The sequence below is a fragment of the Myxine glutinosa genome, chromosome 8 (genome assembly GCF_964187855.1).
Source record: "Myxine glutinosa chromosome 8, kmMyxGlut1.1, whole genome shotgun sequence".
In the NCBI taxonomy this organism is placed as follows: Eukaryota; Metazoa; Chordata; class Myxini; order Myxiniformes; family Myxinidae; genus Myxine; species Myxine glutinosa.
This window is the reverse complement of record NC_136268.1, coordinates 22,558,278-22,584,022: the sequence shown is the minus strand read 5'-3', so window position 1 is coordinate 22,584,022 and position 25,745 is coordinate 22,558,278. Positions and strand designations below refer to the sequence as shown.

The 25,745-nt window shown below is 47.2% G+C and overlaps 1 protein-coding gene across 1 annotated transcript in view; it reads right to left on the bottom strand.

The window, feature by feature from the left end:
* Window positions 1-25,745, bottom strand: part of LOC137432284 (SH3 and multiple ankyrin repeat domains protein 2) — a 910,319-nt gene that overhangs the window by 557,694 nt on the left and 326,880 nt on the right.

Here is a 25,745-nt window from a genome sequence, read left to right as displayed (position 1 = left end):
GTGGCTTAGAGGTATGACCACTCACCTCTAAGGTATCTAAGCCTTGGGTTTGAATCCCGACCCAGCTATAAATTCTCAGCCCGGTGTTTCACAGGCAGGGTGAATAATCAATGTGTGTGCCGTCCCTCGAATGGAAGTTAAACGGGCATCCCGACTGCCAGCGTTCGTTGGTGGACGTTAAAGATCCCATGATGTCCTTCACGAAGAGTAGACGAGCCATCACCGGCACCCTGACAAATTCCTGCCCTAACCAGCAGAGGGCACTGCATTAGCGGCGCAGCCACATCCTCAACTAATGATGCTACCCTGCAGCCTTGTGCCACGTACGGAACGAAGAAAATCAACATATTATGGAGGCAAATGACCTTTGACTTTTTCAGAAGATTAATTAAAGTTGCACCTTTTCATTAACAAAAAAAATAAAAATCAGCAAAACTAATTTTTTCTGTTCACTCAAATTATCACAGAACCTGCCATTCCGTCAAGCAGAATTGATTTTCAATGGTAGGTAACTGAAGTTTATCAAGAAGTGGAGACCACAATGCAAGTTTAGCAAATAAGATGGCCATGCGAGTGTGATGGAAGCCAAAGGTGGGCGGTCCGCTTCGAAAGTCCGCTTATCCGCTTATCCGCGGAAGCCAAAGGTGGGCGGTCCGCTTCGAAAGTCCGCTTATCCGCTTATCCGCTGCAGCGGACTAACGTTTTCGAAGCGGATAAGCGAATCGGAACAACCCCCGGAAACCGAAGCGGATAAGCGTAAGCGGACTACCGAAAAATTAAAGCGCATCGCGATTCGCCAAATCAGCTGTTAGCCTGAGCCGTTACTCTAGAATTGTGAATATTTATTTAAGTGAATAATAAGTGAAAACTGAATATTTTATTGGACGCTAGAGCGGCAATAACGTCAAGATGGAGAGATTTCTGACTCTCCAGCCCAGCGGCAGTGCCAGGGACAGGCACACGAGCGACGCAAACCAGCAGTCCCAGCACCCCAGCCCGGCTCGAGCAGTACGGACTACCTGTTCGCCATGGAGGAGGGGCAGCAGGAGGAGAACCTCGAGGAGAAGATCAGGGAAGAGGTCAACAACTGGTCGAGGAAGCCGCTGAGGGGGAACCCGGGGCTCTCGCCCAATCTCTTCCCGCTCGAGTTCCCTGATGCTTGGGTAACTATTTCTCAGGCATAACACGCCGCTCCCGAGCTCTTTTTTTTTTTTTTTTTTTTGTATACAAGGTCGAGGCTCGTGAAAGAGCGAACATTAATCACACAGAAAGACAAACCGACACATAAAACATAAAACAGTAGGAGGTAAGAGTGTTGCGCACGGGTATAGAAAAAGGAACAATGAAAATCTCTGAAGATAATCGTGCCTTCCAGGTTGTAAATTGGTTGTAGTAGTCCGGCAACTTAGCTAAATATAGCATAACAATTGTGTATTCTGCCTCGGTCGAGCGCGTGTTCAGCTACGGGTCGGACATCCTCAGGCCTAAGAGGTCGGCCCTGGCTGCACCGAACTTCGCGGCCCTCGTCTTCATGAAGGGCAACCTCCAAATCCTCAAGAAGGCCCACGAGGTGGAGGAGGAAGACGAGGACTAGTCAACAGACTGCTAGTCTGTTGACTAGTAGACTCTCTTGTCAAAGAAAGGACGGGCAAATTGATTTTTCTTTAATGTAACTTGCATATATTAAAATTATATTTAAATTAACTGTAGAGTAGAGTAGAGTCGAGTGGAAAACTTTATTTCAATAAATTTTGAATAAATTTTATTTAAATAAAAATGTATATTTTTGATCTTAAAAGCTTTGTTTGTCTTTGTAGTAGTTAGAAATGGCTATTTAGGCTTAAAAAGCATTAAATTCCCTTTAGAAACGTCAAAAATCGCTTTAAAAACGTCGAAGCGCTTTTAAAAAATCGAATCGAAGCGGATAAGCGGATAACCGGTAAGCGGCCTAAGATTTTCGGCCGCTGAAGCGGATAAGCGAATCGGACTACACGGGCTGGCGGAGCGGATAAGCGGTAAGCGGACTTAACATTTTCCGAATCGCGCCCACCTTTAGATGGAACAAATGTCCGGTTATAAAGTTTCCTTCTCCCAAACAACCCTCGGTGAAACTCAAGTGCTTCCCCTAAGTGTGCAGTAGGAGGTAAGAGTGTTGCGCACGGGTATAGAAAAAGGAACAATGAAAATCTCTGAAGATAATCGTGCCTTCCAGGTTGTAAATTGGTTGTAGTAGTCTGGCAGCTTAGCTAAATATAGCATAACAATTGTGTATTTTGTGAGGAAAGCACCAAATTTGGCACAGTAGTAGACCATCATATTATGAAAAGATCTGGATATTTGGGCCATTATAATTGGGCCATCTCAGATTCAGAGATTTGATTTTTGCAAGATTTGCAGATTTTGCAGATTTGCAAGCTGAGATTGCAACGCCAGGGACGGCCGACTCCTTCCTGCGAGCTGCCCACGTCACCCGCACAAGAAGAGCTCATCAAATCACTGCAGCGGCACTGCACATCCTGCAACACCGTGCGTATGAACGCCACTGTATGACATATGCTGATGATGCAGAAGACATGCCTGAGTTGGAAGACTGGTGTCACCAGAGAGGAGAAGACATTCCAAACTTTCAGTACTGGGCAACTGTGCTGGAACTAGAGATGTTGGTACTGGTCTACGTGCGTTCTCTGCGGCAGGCTTCATTCACGATGTACCTTGATGCCCTGACGGAACTGGTCCCATGGTTCCATGCCTTAGACCACACACACTATGCCAGGTGGGTCCCTGTTCACCTGAGGGACATGGTTGCACTCCCAATGAAGCACCCAGATGTAGCCAGATAATTCAGGGCTGGCAACTTCACTGCACAGAAGACGAAGAAGGTGTTCTCTTCGATCCCAATCGAATCGAAATCTTGCAAAAATCAAATCTCTGAATCTGAGATGGCCAATATCCAGATCTTTTCATAATATGATCGTCTACTAGTGTGCCAAATTTGGTGCTTTCCTCACAAAATGCACAATTGTTATGCTAAGTTGCCCCACTATAGGTGAATATATATATTATATATATATATACGTATATATATATATATATATATATATATATATATATATATATATATATATATATATATATATATATATACAGTACGCCATAAGCCAAGTATATAAACAGACTTGGCATTTAATATGGATTATATTTTTTTGTGGGGGTGAACTTACTTTTCAAGATGTCTTAGAACCAAAAATTCATTGGAATTATGTTGAAATTATTCTAGATTTTGTTAATCTGACCTTCAAAAGAAACAAAAACCACATATAACATTTCGAAACAAATTAATTGATCCTTGAAAGTGATGTAAACTGATATCGAACTCAATTCATGGACAGTACTGTGTTAAACTTCTGTACGTTTTCCAGAAGTATCTCTTTATTTTGCACATTAGGCAAAATTTTTTTAACAAAAACAAAAGTTAAATTACGACTGGGATTACGGACAGTAAAATTACAGTTCAGTACTTCGTGTAACCCCCACGAGCATTCAGGAGAGCACGTACATGTTGAGGCATGCTGTTCACGAGATTTGCCAAGGTTTGGACAAGAATCGCTTAACATGCAGTGACAATAGCCTTCGGCAATTCACGCACAGAGGTCGGCTGCTGGTCCAAGTCGTCGATTTGACGTGTTAATTCTGCCCACAAGTTCTCTATCGGATTCATATCCGGGGACATGGCAGGCCACTCCATATGCTCTACACCACGGTCAGCAAGAAAGTGTTGGATCATGCGAGCACTATGAGGCCATGCATTGTCATCTTGGAAGACAAAGTTTCCTCGAAAGGCTGCACGAGCAAATGGAAGCAATGTTTCTTCCAGAATTGCCCTGTACTTGAACTGGTTCAGGTTTACATTCAGAACAACCAGGTCAGTTTTGCCCCCTGCATGAAAAGCAGCCCAAACGGTCACCCCACCACCTCCAGCTTGGACTCTTGGCACTATACAATCTTTGTTGTAGGCTTCATGCACTTGTCTGCGCACTCGGACGCGGCCATCTTGACGATAGACCAGAAATCTAGACTCGTCACTGAAGATCACGTGATTCCAGTGTCCTGGCTGCCATTGACGGAGCTCTCTGGCCCACTGCAATCGGCGCTGGCGGTGTTGTCTGTTCAGGCATGGCTTTCTCAGGGGACGCCTGGCACGATAGCCTGCTAGAACCAGTCGTTGGTTGACTAGCCTTCTGGATACAGGCACATTTGTCAGTTGCTGCCACTCAGCCCTAAGCCGATTAGCTGACTTGGTACGGCCATTGCGGACTAACCGGTGCAGCTGGCGATCATCCCTCCGTGTGGTTCTGCGGGGACGGCCTGGCCTCGGCATTGGAGTAGGGACACCCCTCTGATCATTTCGTTTCAGGATCTTTGACACCTGACCTTGAGTGATGCCATACTGCCGAGCAATAGCACGCTGTTTTAATGCCGTAATTTCGTAAAGCCACCACTCCATGACAAACAGCATTGTCGAGTTGACGGACCATCTCCAGAGGAAGCGGCAATAACTTTTGGAGACGTGCAGCAGTTGTTTTTCACTAATACAGAACGCAACAACCCTTGTATGCCCGACTGTGAAGCCAATCATCAAATGCACCTGTCCGTACATTTTGCCATGCCACCTGTGATATAATCCTGTTGTTGACTTCTTGCTGCGACAGACAATCAGTGACATGGTTCTTTTAACAAATAAATCACCAAAGTGTAAAAGAAACTCACCAGACTGATATGCTGAGTTAAGAAAGTAAACCCGTCAAGAAAAAAAAAATATTCCATATTAAATGCCAAGTCTGTATATATATATATATATATATACATATATACACATATATATATATATATATATTTATATATATATATATATATATATACATATATATATATATATATATATATATTTATATATATATATATATATATATATATATACATATATATATATATATATATATATATATATATATATATATATATATATATATATATATATATATATATATATATATATATATATAGTTGCGGTTTTGAGATCCCACACTTGTGTAAATATGACATCATTAAAGGTTAAAGGTAGCACCCCATAGATAGGCCACAAGCAACATGTAGGTCACCATAGGACTTCAGTTATTTCATTAGTATGTGTATAGATAAGGCCATGTTTCCAATAGTTGAATCTGCGTTGTGTCAATCAAATAAGGAGTAGGCCCCATTCCGTCCATTTTGACAGCCTCCCTCTCCAAGCGACGCCATTACCCGCCCTCCTTTCTGTACCCCATGGCCCTCCCAATTTGGTACACTCCTCGGCCAGCAGCAGCAGCCTTCGCTGCCCGTGAGCTTGCTCAACACCGCCATAAGCCAAGAGGTGAGGCCCAGAAAAAGGGGGCGGAGCACAAGAATGGAGGTGTGGCCACGTCAACCCACCATCAGGGCGGGGCCAGTAAACGATGACCAGCCAACCAGGGCTGAAGTAAGATCGCCTGATAGGCGTGGCTTTTGTGCTGGCAAAGCGATCACTGGTTCACTTATAAAAGCGCGAACGCAAAGACCTTTCACAGGACTTACCAGGGGACTTATGCAGCGGCGCTCATTAAAGAGGACTTGTGGGTACATGCGCTTGGCAACAGGACTGATGAGAAGAGCTCGCCTTGAGAGGACTCGTTGAAAGATTGGTGTTGACAGGACGTATTGGGAGAGCGCACATTACAACGAACTCATGGGTAGATGCGCTTGATCAGAGAGGGCTCGTTGGCATTGGGAGCTCAAAGCAGGACCTTGGAGAGGGGGCATTTGGCGCGAGTGTGCAACTATTACGTATGTTAGTACCAGCCTTCCCCCCCCCCCATCATTAGAACTGTCAGTTCGCGTCACGCTACACGCAGAGCTGCCTGCCGGGTTTCGTCTGCTGGACCGGAGCCTGGACCAGAACCGGATTGGAGCCTGGCCGCGCTGGTGACCATCAACCTGTTCCACCCTACCATCTACAATCCCTGTGTGAGTGTGTATGTGAGACGGCCCGTTTGTCCAGGGAACAAGATAAGACTGTTTAAGGCTGCCCTGTGTAACCTCTTCTTCCTCTTCCTTGTACATTCCCTTCTTTCGTTTCCTCTTCTCCTTCTTGTACATTTGTAATAAATTGCTTTGTTCTTCCTATTTTCTTGGTTTCCTCTCCATCCGATCGCATCAGTCTTGTCTCCAATTGGGTAAGCGTGGCATGATCGCAACCGCTATAATCGGGTCTAGTCATTTGTTAACAGCTCGGATCACGGATTGCTATCGCTCGGCATTTTCCATCCATATCCGTGATTCGAGCGGGAGTTATTCCCCTCATTTCCGGTCGGCGTTAGTAATTAGGTAGTAGCGAACCCCTAGGCCTAACAAACCCTACCTAACGCCATGCCGGGAAGGACGTTATAACTTCCAGGACTCGCGTCGGTCAGATAAAAGGACAAGGGGATTAACCCCCCTTTGATAAGGGGAGAGCCGACGTCCGAGATCCGCAACAATTGGTGCCGGGGAGTGGGATTTGGACCCGAACCAAATTTTTTTATCCATTGGGCAAAATTTGGTCAACATTACGAGCGGCCAAAATTATTTATTAAAACATCTAAATTTTAAATCGTGCCATGGATAGCCAAGGCGATCGGTTGCCTGTGGGGGAAAATGAGGGGGTAGAGGAAGGGTTATAATCAACCCAGGACCCCAGGGAAGAAGTGGAACAATTGGGAGGAATGGAGGAGGATGCAGTTAATGAGGGTGCGGCAGTAGGGGTTGCAGGCGCACAAAATGGCGGCGCCTCGCACATGGCGGCGAGGGCTGCGCCCGCTGCGCAAGTGGGGGTGGTCGACATGCAAGCCTTCAAGGCGCAATTCATGGCGAAAATAAAACAAATGAATGACAAATCCACGAAAGAAATAAAGGACGAAACCCGGGAAATGAAGGAAATAATGGGCGCCCAAAAGAATGACATAAATAAAATAAATGGGAGAATGGACATCCAAGAGGAAAAGATGGATGCGCAAAGTAACCAGATGAAAGACGGGTTAAACAATTTGAGAAACGATGTGGGCGACCAAATTGGGGGATTGAGAGACGGGTTAAGTAATTTGGAAAATAGAATGGGGGAGCAATTGGGAAGTCAAATTGGGGGGTTAGAAAGCAAATTGGGGGGATTAGAAAACAATTTAGGGGGCCAGTTGGAGGACGTGAATGGCCAAGCGAGGGAAATAAACGAGGGGTTAGCGAGGGAGGAAGCCAGGTATGAAATAAAAGCATTGGGGAAGGAAATTGACCGCAGGTCAGGCGGGAAAGTTACAAGGGTATGCGACGGGGTAGCGCGGCTTGAGAAACGTGGGAAAAGCGAGTTTGAGCAAAGCGAGGTCACGTGGACTGGTATAGAAATCGCGACACAGGGTATGGGAAAGCCGACGACCGCAGAAGTAGAAAAGAAAATTTTATTAGCGCCAGCGGTCGTCGAGGGAAAGGAAAATGAAATAATGATAGTGGAAATTGGGTTTGAAGAGACGGCGGACTTAGAAGAGCACTCGCGGGAGGAAAAGATGGAGTATGTACAAAGTCTGTATTCACATCATGATGCCTTACTTGCGAATCCTAATAAAGATTTGCAGGTGCGTGTGGAGAAGAGGATCCCGAAGGTAAGCCGGGCTGCATATGGCGCGAAAAGGTTAGGCGCGAAAAGTTTTTTCGCGCGCTTGGGTTCCCGGTGTAACCCAGGCGCTTGTGGAAGGTCCGTGGTGCGCTGTGTGAATGGAAATGGCGCGCGTGTGCGAATGGCGCCGGAGCGTGAGTATGAAACCAAGAGCGAGGGAGAATGCACAAGGGAGTGTATGTGTGAGAGTGAGTGTGATACAGAGAGTGAGATGAATAGAGAGAGTGTGCGAGAATGCACACCTGAGTTGGTTGTGGAGAGTGTGCGGGGATGCACATTAGAGCGTGTGATTGGGTGTGCAGCAGGAGATTGCACACCCGTGGGTAGGTGTGCGCTGAGTGGGTGTATGCAGGAGTGCACACCCACGAGTGTTACGGAGTACGTAACGGAGGAGAGTGCGTGAGAGTGGTGTGTAACGGAGTGTGTCAGTGTGCCAGGGTGGTGTGCACAAGAGAGTGCGGTGACGAAATGTGTGTAGTGTATGGGAGGGGCTGGAGCGCCAGGATGTGCGAGTAAAAAAAGGGTCTCGAGGTGTGGATGTGAAAATGCGATTCGAGCATCGACGCTGACCGGGGCAGCGCTTAGGCCGACGTATAGCCGACGCGAGCTCTCGTGGCGTGGTGTTCGTTGTGTGCTGCGGGGGCCGGCGGGGATCGTTGCCGCGGCGCTCTCGCAAGGAGCGCCGTGCATGATTCGGGCCGGGCTCCGCCCTGTATGGTCGGTGCCGCGTCGTAGCGGTGACCGGCACAATTCCAGGGGAGGTCGGCCAGGTCAGACCTTCGCCCCCTGGTGGGCGCGGTGTTCCGACCGGGTGAGGTTGGGTCATCGGGCCGGAGACCGAAAGGCTCCGCGCCGAGATGGACCTTGGAACCTCGGCCCGAGTATGCCTCCTCCCCAGAATTGAAAATGCCGGACGGACCCAACCTACAGGAGACTGACCATCCGTATACATTGCTCGGCTTTGCGAAGCCGAGCTGAAATGAGAATGTATTTCCACCCCGAGAGGCTCAGAGTAGTGAACGGATAGTGATAGTGATGGCGAATGGTATACGGTGTAGAGGGATGGCAGATCTACCATCCCTCACATTGTATCTGATTTTGGGGCAGAGGAGCTATAGGATTATGGGGTTTGGCGGTGCGAACTAGCCAGGGAGGGTTAGGATAAATGTATAGGGACCTATAAATTACTTTAGGAGACTTGAGATTTAAGTAGTGACATTGTACAAGTAGTGGGGACGTAGAGAGATTAGGTGGATGTTAATGACGAGGGATGTGCAGTACTATAAAGGGATGACAGGGAAAGCACGAGTTTTAGAGGGAAATAGTTAGATTAAATGATGCTGTGTGTATGAGCTTGAGGTTTAGGCGGAAATGAGGAATTGAGAGGCATTGCTCGTGAAGGATGTGTGTGTGTGTAATTGTGGGAACCACCGTGTGCATGAGAGTCTTGCTGGTGAGCATGTTGAAATGAGGAATTGGAGCGTGGGAAAATCTGAGCGAATGAGGCAATGGTTTGGAGAAGTGATGTATTGTGAGGGTATTGAGGATGTGTGTCATTGTGTTGAGTGATTGACTTGCATGGTGTGCAAGTGGAGATTTGGGGTGTATGGAAACAGGTGTGTGGAATAAATGGTGTGGAGTGAGTATTGTGGGATGAGTGGAGTGGAGTGCATGGTGCGAAGGAGTGGATGGGGGATGGATGGACCCCTTCACGAATACCCGGGAAAGGTAGTTTAAAGTTAGGTAGAGGGAGTAGGTAAATATTGGTTGGATATTGACATCTGTGGTGCGTGTAGAAGCAATGAAGTGCTTTGATGGGTGCAGGAGACTGTGGAATGGCTGGGCGTGCGAGCCTGTTAGTGCATATGGTTAAATGACCACTCCGCCACTGGTAGTCTGTCGGCCAGGTGAGGCGGCAGGTAGGCTCTGGGAGCCAGTTAGTGTTCAGTTCAGTAGTGTTCAGCGGGGCCCGAGGATCCTAAGGAGAGGACCCGGGTAGCCCAATGCCAGAGGGGGCATAGAGGTGGTAAGTGCCAGGGAGGACCTTCCCCAGGTTAGGGTCGAGTGAAGGAGCGAGGCAAGCTCGGGTGGCGACGTTCAGTGGCGGAGGTGCGCAGGTAAGTAGGACCTGCTAGGAGAGCCACAAGTCCCAGCCCCGAAATTGTGCGAGGGCACAGTATAGAAAAATCGGGGGAGTGAGACCCCAAATTGGTAGAGCACCACAGTATGGGCAATGGGAATTGGTTTTTAGAACCACATAGTGTAATGATGGCCAATGGATTGGCAGGGCAAGACCCCGGGTAGTTTAACTGTGTTAATGTCATTTTGAAGAATAGTTAGGAGAAAATCTCTTCGCACCATCCGCATCCACTCACCGAGGTGATAGGACTTCACACCAGGTTTTTTGCAAGTATTTGGAGAATGTAAGACGCATCATGACGGAGTTTGACATTGTGTTTATTCCATCCCTTCCTTCTTGGGAGGGATTGGTGACGAATTTGGTTTAGGGGATATGGGGGACAAGAGGATACGGTTAGAGATGCACTGCACCGATAGGGATACGGTTAGAGATGGATTTGTAAATTATGTAAATACGGGGAAGGGCAAGGGTAGTGTAGGCTGACATGGGGGGTGACGAACGAGTAGGGACGAGCCTTCTCAGCTCGCTCTCCCGCGCCCTTCATGTCGCATTGCCTTGTGATTACGTGTACCCTTGCGCCCTTGCCCCCGCTAACCTCTGCTTGTCTGCCTCCCCACTCATGGACCATGGTCTTTTGTGCGAGGGGAGTGTGCAGGTGCCTTGAATTGTGCGGCCGCACTTTTGCTGCCCGCACTCTTGCTGCCTGCACCTTGCTGCCTGCCTCCTGCCTGCACTGATACACCATATGGACCACACGTTCTGCGGCCTGGCGCACATGGACCACAGGTTCTGTGGCCTGGCACCTATGGACCACACGTTCTGTGGCCTGGCACCATTGCTGGGACAGGCCATTGCTTCCAGCAGTATCTGGCTTGCGGACCACTGATTTTGGTGGCATCAATGCCCAGCAGTCGGACCACCTGAGTTAGCCCTGCTGGCCATAAATAAAAAAGCGGACGCGGTTTGTGCCCTTTTTTATTGATCAGAACATCAAGCAAGAAGACAGCCAAGATACATCGGCCCAGCAGAAAAGCACCAGAAGACATCATTTATTATTTTAAAATGTTTGTTTTGTGCATTTTTGGTGCTTTCATGCATGTTTTTTATTATGGTGCATTTTAGGTGCATATGGGTGTATGGTGTATCGGTGCAGTGCATTGCAATTGGCATTTCCTCTTATCAAAATAACATGCTCCCCACCGGCTTTATGTGTAGTTTGAAAACCATTCCGTAATTCGGTTAATTGTGGGCGTGAGTCAGTTAGGTAGGACACAACGTAGCAGGGGGGACATATCTAGTGTTAAAACTGTCGCACTCAGGGTAGTAGGTTAAAAGTAGAGGGTAACCACACCTAAGTGTCACATGTAGAGGTAAAAGATAGTCCTGATGTTTCGGCTTGAGACGAGCCTGGCAAAAGGAGGGGTGCAGTGTTGCGGTTTTGAGAACCTGCACTTATGTAAATATGACATCATTAAAGGTTAAAGGTAGCACCCCATAGATAGGCCACAAGCAAAACGTAGGTCACCATAGGACATCAGTTATTTCATTAGTATGTGTATAGATAAGGCCATGTTTCCAATAGTTGAATCTGCGTTGTGTCAATCAAATAAGGAGTAGGCCCCATTCCGTCCATTTTGACAGCCTCCCTCTCCAAGCGACGCCATTACGCGCCCTCCTGTCTGTACCCCAGGGCCCTCCCAATTTGGTACGCTCCTCGGCCAGCCGCAGCAGCCTTCGCTGCCCGTGAGCTTGCTCAACGCCGCCAAAAGCCACGAGGTGAGGCCCGGAAAAAGTGGGCGGAGCACAAGAATGGAGGTGTGGCCACGTCAACCCACCATCAGGGCGGGGCCGGTAAGCGATGACCAGCCAACCAGGGCTGAAGTAAGATCGCCTGATAGGCGTGGCTTTTGGGCTGGCGGAGCGATCGCTGGTTCACTTATAAAAGCACGAACGCAAAGCCCTTTCACAGGACTTACCAGGGGACTTATGCAGCGGCGCTCATTAAAGAGGACTTGTGGGTACATGCGCTTGGCAACAGGACTGATGAGAAGAGCTCGCCTTGAGAGGACTCGTTGAAAGATTGGTGTTGACACGACATATTGGGAGAGTGCACATTACAACGAACTCGTGGGTACATGCGCCTGATCAGAGAGGGCTCGTTGGCATTGGGAGCTCAAAGCAGGACCTTGGAGAGGGGGCGTTTGGCGTGAGTGTGCAACTATTACGTACGCTAGTACCAGCCTTCCGCCCCCCCCTCCCCCATCATTATAACTGTCCGTTCGCGTCACGCTACACGCAGAGCTGCCTGCCGGGTTTCGTCCGCTGGACCGGAGCCGGACCAGAACCGGATTGGAGCCTGGACGCGCTGGTGACCATCAACCTGTTCCACCCTACCATCTACAATCCCCGTGTGAGTGTGTATGTGAGACGGGCCTGTTTGTCCAGGGAATAAGATAAGACTGTTTAAGGCTGCCCTGTGTAACCTCTTCTTCCTCTTCCTTGTACATTCCCTTCTTTCGTTTCCTCTTCTCCTTCTTGTACATTTGTAATAAATTGCTTTGTTCTTCCTATTTTCTTGGTTTCCTCTCCATCCGATCGCATCAGTCTTGTCTCCAATTGGGTAAGCGTGGCACGATCGCAACCGCTATAATCGGGTCTAGTCATTTGTTAACAGCTCGGATCGCGGATTGCTATCCGCTCGGCATTTTCCATCCATATCCGTGATTCGAGCGGGAGTTATTCCCTCGTTTCCGGTCGGCGTTAGTAATTAGTAGACTACGGATTTTTATGTTAAGAAAATAGGCCTTTTATGTTTTGAAAAGTGGAATTTTTTTTTTTTTTATGTGAAAAAATCCCGAAATATTTTTTTCCCCCGTTTTATTCATTTTTTATTATTACCAAGTTTTTCAGAAATCAGTCAAAAAAAGAACAAAAAATGGTAAGCTTTTTCCTGCACAACATTAAGCACTTTGGGCTAGTAAACAGGTAAAAAATGACGTTCAGGTACCTTTATTGCAACCGCATTGTTTGATAAGTAGAGGACTAGAAGAAATTGACAAGACCCTTTTAGGAACGGTTAAAGTAGGTGTTTGAAATCATTATCTTGGTAATGTTCTCCTTGGTGAGGCAGTGTCGGCGGTCGGTGAGGACGTTTCTGTAGACGGAGAAGGACCTTTCCACGTCGACGCTGACGATGGGGCAGTACCTCAAGAGGGGGATGTCGGCAAGCTTGACTCCAGCCGGCACACCAACCTCAGATCCGTGCTGATCTCCATCCAGGATCAAAGCCACTGTCCTCAGCACACCAATGTCTGGATTGCGCTGCAGCACCGCCTTGAACTTGGTGATCAGGATCTCCTTACGGCAGCCTCGGATCTTTTCGAGCTCCTCCTTGGCCTGATCAAGGAGCTGGAAGGCCTTGGCCAGCTCCATGCCGGCCTCCTCCAGCTGCTTAAGGATCTTCGGGATGAACGACACGTGGGCATTTAAGGAGACCAAACTGAGCTTGATGTCCGCCTTTCCGAACAGGTCCTTGGCACTCCGGATTGCCATCGCGTCGTCATCGTTCAGCTGGTCCACAATGTCCTTGATGGCCTCGAAGTGCTCGGCGTAAAACACAGCGGCGTCGATCCACGTCCCCCACCGAGTCAGAATGGGCTCCGGGGGGAGAGAAAGATTGGGCTGCTGCTCCTTCCAAAGGACAACACGCGACGGGGCTTTGACGAACACCTTCTTCGTCGTGGCAATCAGGTCGTTGACGTCCTTGAACATTTCTCGGACTGTCTCGCAGACACGGTGGAGCGCGTGGGCAACGCAAGTCACATGCAGCAAGTCCGGGAAGAGTTCCTTCAGGGCATGGCCGGCCTTGATCATATAGGCCGCGGCATCGCTGACGAGGACCTTGAGGCACTCCGGCTTGAAATCAGGCCAAAGATAGCGCAGCGTGTCATTGACTGCGTGCACGATCTCCCCGGAGTTGGTCTTCTCCAGAAACATGCACTGGACGAGGTGGGGACGAAAGTACCCCTCCTTGGACAAGCATCCCGCGATGATGTTGGCCACATATCGACCTGCCGAATCGGTCGTCTCGTCGACGGACAGCCATATGGGCTGCTGTCCGAGGTCGGCACAGATCCCCGCCAAGGCCTCGTCGTAGCACTTGTCGAAGTAGTGCTTTCGAATCCAGCTTTCATTGGGGATCTGGAGAGTGATGTGCTTCTCCAGGAACGACCGGAGGGCAGGGTTTTCCAATTTCGACCATGGGATGCCAGCGGCCTGCATGGCCTGGCACAGCTCCTGAGCCACGACGTCGCACTTGTGCCTCTTTCCGCCACCAAAGTCCTCCATGGTGGCTTGCGTGACCGTCCTCTTCTTCTTCAAGGCCAAGTTGCTCTTGTGGCGGTCTCCTCGGACATGTTGGGCCAGCTCAGACTTCTGCTTCGCCCGGAAAGTCTTTTCACAAGCTCGACAGAAAGCCGTGTCACTCGACACGTACTTGAAGATGGCCCCATCGCCGCCAGCGTTGAATTCCTTCAGCCACTTGTCACGAAGAGCAGCACTCATCTTGATAGGAGACTTGTTCACACTTCGTGTACACTTTCTCACTGTAGTACACCGCCTCACTGCTGTACACGCTGCGGACGCAACGCACGCAAGTGGACGCAATGTTTTGTTTTTGAGATCGATCGCAGTTAAAAATTTCGATCGCAGTTTAAAATTTCGAAAAATTCCCTAATTCATTTTAGCGTTGCCAGACATTTTCGACCAAAAAGGGCATTTTATTTTATTTTTCCCGAAAAAGGGCGAAATATTTTTTTTCTCCGAAAATAGCAAAATAATTTTTTTGCACGCAAAAAGCCGTTTTATGTGAAAAATTTTTTTATTTTTTCACAAAAAAATCCGATGTGCAGTAATTAGGTAGTAGCGAACCCCTAGGCCGAACAAACCCTACCTAATGCCGCGCCGGGAAGGACGTTATATCTTCCAGGACTCGCGTCTGTCAGATAAAAGGACAAGGTGATTAACCCCCCCTTGATAAGGGGAGAGCCGACGTCCGAGATCCGCAACAATATTATATATATATATATATATTTATATATATATATATATATATATATATATATATATATATATATATATATATATATATATATATATATATATATATATATATATATATATATATGTATGTATGTATGTATGTATGTATGTATATATATATGTATATATATATATATATATATATATACATATATATATATATATATTGTTACGGACTCGGCCTTAATGATTGTTGTTAGGAGTATTGTTGCTGGTTCGAAGTATTCTAGATATTATGCTTATTGTGACTTAAGGGAAAGGGTTGTTGTGAGTAAAAGATTTCCAAGCGCTCCTGGTAAAATGTGGCCGGAAATCCGGATCGAGACCGGAAGAGTTGGAGCGAAGAAAAGGAGGTGGGAGGAGATCGAAAAGGGAGGTGGTGGTGGAGGCTCCGGGCCGAGCGTTCGACGTACAGTGCGAGGGAACCTTGCGTCCTTGAAAGGAAGTTCGGTCGATAAGAAATATCGCCGGAGTGCGGGGAGCCTGTGTCGCCGGGTATTCTCAGTGAGGTCCTGGAGGATCCAGGCCTTGAGAACCCGGGTTGGAGCGAAAGCCGTCCGCCATTTTGGCCACGCGAGCACCCTGCAGGGAACAGGCTTTCGTCGTGTCGGCTGGGGATTATTCCCTGGTGGATTGCCGGGAACGGCTGTGCCAGAAAGGGACACGTGAGAATTATACGGAGGCTCGCGGGTTGAACCGCAACGTGTACGTCGGAGCGCATCTTTGTGAGGTGGACACGTGAGAATTATACGGAGGCTCGCGGGTTGAACCGCAACCTGGACATCGGAGCACCCTTTGTGAGGTTCCTCGCCACCGCTGTGTGCTGAGGGCTGAGCACGTGACCTCGGGGTCGTCTCGCTCGTCCACGCCTCAATTGGCCACCGGGCCTCGACTCCCGGATCGCGGGAGCGCACAGAGACACTGGGACTTCACCTTGGAGGGGAGCAGAGACATTGGGGGAGGTGCCGTGAGTGGGGTTAAGGGGCTTGACAAGGATAGTATCGTAAGATTTGAAAGTAGGGGGATTGCCCCCATTGCTGTATGGCTCTTTGTGTGGGATTTATAATATATTATGGTTTGTTTATAACCGGGTGTGGTTGCATCATTTGATTCGACTGTTTCATTTGTTGGTTCCAGTGAGGGATAAAAACATCTTTCTGCTGGGGACCCTCTCGGGGTTCGGAGGTCCACCGAGACCAGGGGTAAAGGTAGGGGGACCCCGTAACAGAAATTGGGGGCTCGTCCAATTGATATTCGTGGACTCACAATTGGGTCTGCGTCCGGGATCTAAAAAAATTCCTAAACTTAGTCCGGGAAAGAATTCCCAGGTTTGGAACTTTTTCCAACATTCCCAAATTTTTTCCAAAAACAAACAACAAAAAAATTAAAATAATAATAATAATACTTTTGTTTTTGTTTGTTAGAAATTTCTTGTGTGAAGGTTAACAGGTGTTACCAGTAGTCACTATGGCGTTTGACGCAAAGAAGTTTACGGTGACCCCGAGTGAAGCACAGTTCAGAGCGTTAGTAAAATCGGACCTCTGGAAATTGGCCAAACATTTTAGCTTGGAGGTCCGAACTAATATGAAGAAGGCAGAGTTGCAGACAGTGGTGATACAATCTATGGTGGGATTAAAAGCATGAGAAGGAGGTAGCCAAGTTTTTTCCACACTTTGAGAAAGTGGCTCGACAGTTAAACTGGCCTGAGGAGTACTGGTCCAAACTAGTGCAAAGTGTTCTGGTGGGTAAAGCTCAAGAGATTTATTCGGCTTTACCGATTGACCAATGTGCAGATGCCGAGGTATTGAAGAAACACATTCTCAAAGCCTATGAATTGGTCCCGGAAGCTTACCGGCAAAAATTCCGGAATGCCAGGAGGAAGGAGAGTGAGACCCACGTGGAGTTTGCCAGATTGAAAGAAACCATGTTTGATAGGTGGTGCGATTCAAAAGGAGTTGGGAAAGACTTCGAACTATTGCGACAATTGATCCTGGTGGAGGAATTCCAACAGTGTGTCCACGAGGACATTAAAATACACCTGGAGGAAAGGAAAGTACCAAAGTTGTATGAGGCAGCGACCATGGCAGATGACTATGCCTTAACCCACAGGATGGGGTTCCGCAACCCTAACTTCTCGCCTAGACTTAGCCAGGGGAGCTATGGTACGGCAGGGGCGGAGAACGAAAATTAATGGGGGCGGCCTCGAGAGGAGGACCACTCTGATATCACGACTTCTAGAGGTCAGAAGTCAACGGTTTCAAGGCAGACGTATCCTCCGTGGGCCTCGAGGCAGACCACGAGGTTCTCCTCCGGGCCTACTTGCGCTTTTTGCCATAAACCAGGACACTTGATGTCCCACTGTCATGCTTTGGGAAAGGAAAATCAGGAGCGGAGTCCGACTAGTACAACTCCGAATGCGATGGCAAACGTGAGAAATCGCCCGCAGAAGAGTTACCAACCATTTATTTATGAGGGGTTTGTCTCACTGGAGGGAGACTCGACTAACCCAAGACCTGTTAGGGTATTGAGGGACACAGGAGCACATCAATCCTTAATGCTTGAAGGCATTTTGCCATTGTCGGAGAGTACAGCAACTGGTGATAGTGTTCGGTTACAAGGGATCGGTGGCTGGGTTAGCGCTCCCCTTCATGTCATCAATCTAGAGTCTGATTTGGTGTCAGGACCGGTCACCGTGGGGTTGCAAGCCACTCTTCCTGTAGAGGGAGTATCAGTTGTGGTTGGGAATGATTTGGCCAGGGGTCAAGTTTCTAGTAACCTGATGGTTGTGAAAAAGTCCGATATGGGAAATAACACCACACCAGTCAGGGATGGAGGCAAAGTTGGCAAGCTTTTTGTAGGTGGACTGAACTTCAAAACAAAGGAAGAGGTTCTGGAGTCTACCTTCAACAAACATGGACCGCTTTTGGAAGTGCTGCTGATAAAAGACAGGGAGAGCCAAAAGTCAAGAGGGTTTGGCTTTGTCACATTTGAAAACTCAAAGGACGCCAGAAATGCAGAAAAGGATCTGAATAACCAGGAGTTGGAGGGTCGGACCATAACAGTATAGTGGGGCAGATATATGAAAAAGATGTTCATTTCCGGCAGAAAGTGTGAAATTTCGCATACAGGGGTATTTTGGGGCGCTGGTTTCAAAAATTGGCGGATCCAAGAGATCTAACCAATGGACCGGCCGCCATCTTGAATTCCAATATGGCCGCAAGACGAAATGTTGAAATTCCCTATCTTGGGTTCTAAATGACCTGTGGCGCTGAAATTTGGTACACAAGGGTATGTTGACATGCTGAGTTCAATAATGCAATAATTTGAAATGTCTGACAAACGGTATGGCCGCCATTTTAAATTCCAATATGGCCGCCAAGACAAACATCGATGTTTTCATTGCTTTAATAGCACAGTGTACGGTAATGTCATAATGTTAAATCATTTGAGCATTATTATGATAACTGGAAAACTGTTGCATCTCAAATCTACTGATGGGTTTGTAATTTTGTCGAAGGCAGTAGAAATTTGGGAAATTCAGCGTCCCAAAATACCCCTGTATGTGAAATTTAACACTTTCTGCCGGAACTGAACATTCACATGACATTCCAATAATTTATTTTTTTAATGTTTTTTCTCTTTCAGATCCAATGTCGAAATCAAAGAAAACATCATCAACAATTCCAATGCCAACAGACTGGAACATTTGCGCTCTTTGCCAGAAACGTTCTGAAAATGAACCACTAAGAGATGCACGTAAGGGCAGCAATCAGTCGTGTCTAGACGTCTACGAGAATCTTGCTCAAAATCTCAAGGCATTGAATGATTTAGGTGCCTTGCCTTGCGGGATAAACATTTCCCGACTAGATGATGGTTGCGGTATTGCAGAAACCCTAGCTGCGCATGCTGCCAAATGGCACAAAAACTGTTATGTGCAGTGCAGCAGCTCTCGTGTGGCCAGGGCTGAATCAAGGGAAAGAAAGCAAAGTTCAGACCTTAAACTTGGTGAAGAAACTTACTCGCCTGTTAAGAAAAGACTCAGAACAAGTTTCAAATCTCCATCCGTTGAACAGAGTACTGCTAGCACATGTTTCTTTTGTGATAGCATTATCAGTAATGAAGAAATAGTCCACAGAGCGGCAACAAAAAATGTAGATTCCAATGTTCGATTGATGGCAACAGAATTGAGGGATACAAAACTCCTGGCTAGATTGTCTGTAGGTGATATGACGGCATCAGATGCTGTTTATCACAAGAAGTGCATGACTGTTCTCCACACTCGATACAGATCATTTGTAAGAAAGAATGAGGAAGCCAGTTCAAGTGAAAATATGCCACCAGAATCAGTAGCTTTGGCCGAATTGATAGCCTATTTGGAAGAAATGAAGTGTACAGATGACAGTTACACTTTCAAGTTAGCCGATCTCACAAAGCTTTATACAGAACGTCTGGCACAACTGGGAGGTGATATCTCAAAGAGGATTAATTCAACTCACCTTAAGGACAAGCTTCTCAGACACCTTCCGCAACTTGAGGCACATAAGAGCAACCATGAAGTGGCACTGTCATTCAAAGAGGACATTGGTGAAGCTTTATTGCATGCTTGTAGACAAAGCTCTGACAACGACGCGGTCATTCTCATGAGAGCTGCCCAGATTGTGCGCAAAGATATTTTGCAAAAGCAATACCAATTCAATGGATCCCTAGTTAACGAATCATATAACAACTCACCACCATCATTGGCAGCGTTGATGGAAATGATTCTTGCTGGTACAAACATACAAAAACAAAACGCAAACAACAAGGGAGGCGTCTCTGTGCAATCTTTAACTCAACTTGTAACATTCAACACTATGAAACGAGGAAGGTTGGAAACTACAGCAGTACGTCACAATTTGAAACGTGAAACATCACTGCCACTTTACCTGGGTCTTCTCATTCATAGCAAAACAAGGAAACGGGATCTCGTTGACGTTCTTTTTCAACATGGTTTGTGTGTTTCCTATGATCGCATACTGGAGGTATCCACAGATGAGGCCAACAGAGTCATAGAAATATACAAACATGACGGCGTTGTGTGTCCAACAAAATTGCGAAGTGGAATATTCACAACAGGCAACCTAGACAACATAGATCACAACCCATCATCAGCATCAGCACAAAGTTCATTTCATGGAACCGCGTTATCACTGACACAACATGTTTCACATGACAAAAGTGGCAGCATTCGAAATCATGAGAATGTCACTGAGAATGAGAACAAACAGCGCTCCAAAACCATAGCCGCCCTTCCTGCATCTTACAGTGATGTGCCTCCTGAAACATTTCCAACTAATAATCCCATTCCAAGAAAACCAAAAGGTCCATCCACTCCAAGTGTGTCCTCCGGAATACAGGACAAAGAAAGTCAGTGGCTTTCGTTTGTACAAAGTCTGCAGGAGAAGGAAGGTCTTGAGAGTGAAGATAATATCTCCTGGTCAGCATACATGGCAAATCTGCAGGTTGAAGTTCCTCGGCCTCCTGCAATTACAGGACTGCTACCTCTGTTCCGCGAGAGTGCTCACACATTGGCAATGGTGAAGCATGGAATGAATTTAATCAAGCAGGCGACAGAACTAGTAAACCCCGGACAAGTTCCAGTTCTGACCGTTGATCAACCACTCTATGGAATTGCAAAGAAGATTCAATGGACTTGGCCAGGTATATATGGTGAAGACAAGTTTGTTGTGATGATGGGAGGACTTCATGTAGAGATGGCCTTGTTGAAAGCGATCGGCAGCTTCCTGGAGGGGAGTGGTTGGGCAAGTGTAATGACCAGTGCTGGTGTAACAACAGAGGGAAGAGCAGATAGTCTTCACAAAGGTTCGCAAATATCGAGGTCACAATGGGCACACCAAGTCACAGTAGCGGCGTTGTACGCTCTGCAGCGAAAGGCATACGATGACTACCGGAAAACATGTGAAACTGAAGATTTACAATCATTTGATCTTTGGAGCAAGAAGATGGCTACAAAGTACCCCCAGTTTTGCTACTGGAATAAAGTCCTGCAGTTGGAGTGTCTTCTCTTGGCATTCATAAGATCACAACGGGAAGCCAACTACACGCTCTATGTGGAGACTCTCACGGCGATCATTCCGTGGATGTTTGCCATGGACCATTACCATTACGCCAGATGGTTGACAGTGCATGTAACAGACCTTCAGGAACTTTCAAACGATTCCATGGATATCCATCGTGAATTTGTCAAGGGGAACTTTGTCACTCAGAAGTCATCACACAAGTTCTCTGCTATGGCACACGATCAGATACACGAACAGCAGAACGCTTATGTGAAAGGTGATGGTGGAGTCATTGGAATTACTGAGAATGAAGGGGCTCTTCGCCGGTGGATGGTAGCTGGTGCAGAAATAGCCAGAATCCTGAATGAGTTTGAGGACCAGTTTCAAAGACAGAGGCAAACTGATGTCCGCCACCACGAACAATTGCCTAGTGTCCAGAAATCCTTTGCATCAGATCTCAATAATGCAATCAGTTCCTTTGAAAAACTTGGAAACCCGTTTGCGGAAGACAGTAATGACTTGTATGTGCTTGACACAAAGTTCATCATGCCTGATGAAGTGATAGCCGCAGTGCGATCCATGGAGGACACTGGCAAAACACAATTTGACAGATTTGTGGGGCAGCGAATCAAGGATCCTTCTGACAATTTCTATGATAGCATTTCAAAGAACAATCTGCCACTGTTGAAATCGAAGCCCAAGAAAACACCTGGAAAGTCTGAGGCAAAGATTACACGTATGAAAAGTAATGTGGAGCTCTTCTCACGAATGTACATTTCTTGCCAAACTAGAGATGGTGATCTTAACACATTTTATGAATATGAGTGTCATGGGTGGCCACCTGCATTGGCTGAAGGTATCAATACAATGCGGCCACCAACCGGCAAGGCTGATCTTTTGCCCTGTTTGGAAGCTTTAGCACAACGTCCTCGTGATGCGCCCAAAGGAGAAGTTCGTATTTTCGATGGGGCTGCCTTAGTCCATCATTTGGAGCCTAAGAAGTGCAACAGTGTGATCAGGACATTTGGTGACTATGCACAGAAACAGGTCCTTCCGTACATTGTCCGAAAGTTAAATGAGGGGACTGTGATGCGTGTTGATGTGGTGTGGGACACCTACAGAACGGACAGTCTCAAAGAAGGCACCAGGCTTGGTCGTGGCACTGGCATACCACTCCATGTGACTGAACAGACATCCGTGCCACGAAACTGGAGCAGCTTCCTTCGTGTAGATTCCAACAAAAAGACATTATTCAGTTTCCTTGCTGATTCCCTGCAAACGATGCCTATTCCAGAGGGAAAAACACTTCTTACAACCTTAGAAGAAGAGGTTAAATCAAAGCCCCCTTCTGATGTTTCTCAAATTCAACCATGTACGCATGAAGAGGCTGATTCACGAATGATGCTACATGCTTGGCATGCATATCAGCAGGGGTACAGAAGTATCGTCATTCATGCAACAGACACGGATGTGGTTGTGTTGGCTATCGCAATGGCAAGCATTATGGACGGTTGTGCAATGTGGTTGGCATTTGGACATGGAAACTATTTCAGGCACATTGCTGCTCACACTATTGCGACTCACATTGGCCCTGAACGCTCATGGGGGCTTCTATTCCTGCATACTGTTTCCGGATGCGATACTGTTTCTGCCATATGTGGGATTGGCAAAAAGACTGTGTGGAGCATATGGAATTCCATGCCAAATTTGGGGGAGGTCTTCAATCATCTCTCACATGCACCAGCGGAAGTAACAGATGATGACATGGACAACATAGAGAGGTTCTTCGTTGTTCTGTACAGTAGAACTTCCCCTCTGAAGAAAGTGACCGAAGCACGCAAGCAGCTGTTTGCTCAGGGAAATCGGCAATCGGAAAATATTCCACCGACAAAAGAGGCACTGCGTCAACATGTGAAGAGGGCAGTCTTTCAGGCCGGTCACATCTGGGGACAGTCCCAAATTGCTAACCCAGAGCTGCCTTCACCTGCAGATTGGGGATGGGCTAAAAATGCAGATGATGTCTGGCATCCATTTTGGACAGTAATGCCAGAGGCGTCAAAAGGGTGCCGAGAGCTGATCAAGTGCAAGTGTAAAAAACGGTGTGCTGGAAATTGCAAATGTTCTGCTGCTAATCTACCATGCACAGAACTATGTTTCTGCTCTGGACAATGCTTCCGAGATGAGCAGTAGGAGAAGTAAAACGGATGGAAAAAAGCTTGCAGCATGTTACGGCTGCCAACTGGTACGAAATATACTTTGAAATGAGCTCTTTGACTTGTTATATGATTTGTCAACTAGGGATCCATTGAATTGGTATTGCTTTTGCAAAGAACCCGGGATTTTCAACATTTCGTCTTGGCGGCCATATTGGAATTCAAAATGGCGGCCATACCATTTGTCAGACATTTCAAATTATTGCCTTATTGAACTCAGCATGTCAACATACCCTTGTGTACAAAATTTGAGCACCACAGGTCATTTAGAACCCAAGATAGGGATTATCAACATTTCGTCTTGGCAGCCATATTGGAATTCAAGATGGCGGCCTGTCCATTGGTCAGACCTCTTGGATCCGCCAATTTTTGAACTCAGCATGTCAAAATACCCCTGTATGCAAAATTTCAAACTTTCTGCCGGATGTGAACATCTCGTGCAATTTTTGTTACATATCTGCCCCACTAGTAGGGAAGGCATTTCGTCGGCGTCGAGGGGGCTACAGAAGAGGACAACTTGGCGGTAGTGTTGGTGGTGGCCGCAGCCGATATTGCTATGGAGGCTCCCAGAGTTACGGCAGCTCCCGAAAGGACGACTATCAGGGTAGCGGCCGAGAAGGAGACCGTTATTCACATGACTACAGTGACAGGTGGTCCAACCGTGAATCTTAGGGAAGTTAGAAAGAGGTGAAGCACTGAATGCTGCAGAGCAGCCGAGCCAAAATTCCTACACGGATTAGCCGTGAATGCCACGTTCCTAAAGGCGTCCAGGTAGTGAACTTTCCTACATGGATTAACCGTGAACGCCACGTTCCTAAAGGCGTCCATGTGGTAAACGTTCCTGCACGGACTAACCATGAACTTCACGTTCCTAAAGGCGTCCATGTAGGGAATACTCAGCTCGGCTTCCCGGGGAAAAGTGCTATCAGGAGGTACTAGGTGGTTTGTTGACAAGTTGGCCTGCAAAGAAAGTTTTCGCTGTGGTCAAACTTTCTTTCCTGAAAGGGGAAAGTGTTACGGACTCGGCCTTAATGATTGTTGTTAGGAGTATTGTTGCTGGTTCGAAGTATTCTAGATATTATGCTTATTGTGACTTAAGGGAAAGGGTTGTTGTGAGTAAAAGATTTCCAAGCGCTCCTGGTAAAATGTGGCCGGAAATCCGGATCAAGACCGGAAGAGGTGGAGCGAAGAAAAGGAGGTGGGAGGAGATCGAAAAGGGAGGTGGTGGTGGAGGCTCCGGGCCGAGCGTTCGACGTGCAGTGCGAGGGAACCTTGCGTCCTTGAAAGGAAGTTCAGTCGATAAGAAATATCGCCGGAGTGTGGGGAGCCTGTGTCGCCGGGTATTCTCAGTGAGGTCCCGGAGGATCCAGGCCTTGAGAACCCGGGTTGGAGTGAAAGCCGTCCGCCATTTTGGCCAAGCGAGCACCCTGCAGGGAACAGGCTTTCGTCGTGTCGGCTGGGGATTATTCCCTGGTGGATTGCCGGGAACGGCTGTGCCAGAAAGGGACACGTGAGAATTATACGGAGGCTCGTGGGTTGAACCGCAACGTGTATGTCGGAGCGCATCTTTGTGAGGTGGACACGTGAGAATTATACGGAGGCTCGCGGGTTGAACTGCAACGTGTACATCGGAGCGTCCTTTGTGAGATTCCTCGCCACCGCTGTGTGCTGGGGGCTGAGCACGTGACCTCGGGGTCGTCTCGCTCATCCACGCCTCAATTGACCACCGTGTTTCCGGTCGACTCCCCAATCGCGGGAGCGCACAGAGACACTGGGACTTCGCCTTGGAGGGGAGCAGAGACATTGGGGGAGGTGCCGTGAGTGGGGTTAAGGGGCTTGACAAGGATAGTATCGTAAAATTTGAAAGTAGGGGGATTGCCCCCATTGCTGTATGGCTCTTTGTGTGGGATTTATAATATATTATGGTTTGTTTATAACCGGGTGTGGTTGCATCATTTGATTCGACTTTCATTTGCTGGTTCCAGTGAGGGATAAAAACATCTTTCTGCCGGGGACCCTCTCGGGGTTCGGAGGTCCACCGAGACCAGGGGTAAAGGTGGGGGGACCCCGTAACAATATATATAAATATATTATCTGCAATCACAATCATTACTCACATCCGGGGTCTGCCTAGCAGGCACATAAGACATCGGCCATTATAAAGCTCGCAGTGTTAATTGTGGAAAATTTGAGGAGATTTCAGTTGGCTCAATAGTGCAGTGGGCTGTCACCGCGTAAGTGATGGAGTCCCTGGTTCGAGTCTTGGGTTGAGTCAAAATTTTCCACATGAGCCCCACGCAGGAATTGATTTCCTGTTTATAAAAAAAAAAAAAAAAAAAAAAAAAATATATATATATATATATATATATATATATACATATACATATATTTATAGATATATATATATATAGTTGCGGTTCTGAAAATGTACATATTGATTAATAAAGGTTAAAGGTTTTGCCCCTATAGTTAGTCCACATGCAACACGTAGGTCACCTTCGAACGTTAGTTATTTCATA